Here is a 1,449-nt window from a genome sequence, read left to right as displayed (position 1 = left end):
AGGGACGGGAATGCCCACTCGCAAGGGCGGGCAGGGACGGTCCCCACCCTTCCCACAGCGGGCTCAGCACAGGCGGCTGGACGGACGGCCTGGCCGACATCTGCATAAACAAAGGTAACGCGTTCCTCGCCTGACCTTGACTGTGTGACCGCGGCCTGGACTCAGCCGGCAGAGCTGCTGTGGATCCATCCCCGCACCGGAGTGTTTGACAGGCCGGTCCCTCCCCCGCATTCCTCCGGTCCTGACCCTGGAACGGGACGTCTCTTCTGCAGCTCCGGGAGCCGGGCCTGGTGGGGCTGCATCGCCCTCGGCTCTCAGCCCTCGGGGGAGGTGAGGGGAGCACACACAACCACCCCTGAGCGCTCCACCGGGCCAGGGAGGGCGCCCGCAGCCAGCCCCAGCCAGAACAAAGTTCCGGTGTTCGGAGTGGGATGCCCACAAGCCCGAGAGCCTCCTTTAGGGGCTGGCAGCAGCCATGCCCTCTAGGTCTGAGGGTGTGGGACACCAGCGCTCCTCACTCCCAGCCTCTGTCCCTGCGCGGCCCTCACCAGCCCTTCCAGCCTTGTCTCTCACCTCGACTTTCTGCTAAGCCTGGCCCCAGGCCTGCCCTCCCTAAGGAGCAGTTGAGACGCCAGCTAGAGGCAGAGCTGAGCCCTGGGCCCCCAGGCCAGCCCACCTGCTGGTCCCCACCCTCAATCTGCCTCCTCACAGCCCACAAGCTCTCAGGGGCAGGCTCAGGGCCCAGGTCATCACGCTGGTGTGCCACCACCACGCGCCCAGATGTCCTCCCCACGGTCCGCTCTGCCCCTTGCCCTCCCTCCCATCTGCTATACAGACACCCCCCACCACAGGGCCTGCACCGTCCCCCTGCCTGGATACTCTTCCCTCGGCACGCCCCGTCCAGGTCTCAGTCCGAACGCCTCCTCCCACGCAGGCTCCTGGGCCCCCTGGGCTCACGGAGTCTGTCCCTGTCTGGCCCACCCCATCGTCTGAGGAGCACCTGCCTGCCTTGCTCACAGGGTTCAGGCCAGCCTCGCTCTACCCCAGGATACAGACACCCGTGCACTCTGTGGGGGCCTGACCATGAGACGTTTGCCAAGGCGTTCAGAGGCTGTCCCCACTCTGCACCGCTCCCCAAGTCCCCCCTGCCAGGGGCTGAAGGCCGCGCTCAGGGACTCCCTCCACCCTGACCCTGAGATCAGTCAACGCCAAGGGCGATCCCAGTGATGAAGAGTCCGGGCGCCAGAAGGACAGTGAAAGCCGAGACCCCTGCCCGGTCCCGGGGGTGCGGGCTGAGTGGGGGCCTTAGGGATGGGGGGTGCGGCAGGGCAGGAGTGGTTCACGAACCAGAGCTCCCGGCAAACTTGTCCCCAGGAGCACCAAGGTCACATCCCCACCAGCCCCGGCTGCAGAAGCAGGTCTGGGAGGCCCACGGTCCCTGCCAGGGCC

The sequence above is a fragment of the Colobus angolensis genome, unplaced genomic scaffold (genome assembly GCF_000951035.1).
Source record: "Colobus angolensis palliatus isolate OR3802 unplaced genomic scaffold, Cang.pa_1.0 Scaffold59, whole genome shotgun sequence".
NCBI lineage: Eukaryota > Metazoa > Chordata > Mammalia > Primates > Cercopithecidae > Colobus > Colobus angolensis.
This window is presented reverse-complemented; position numbering follows the sequence as displayed.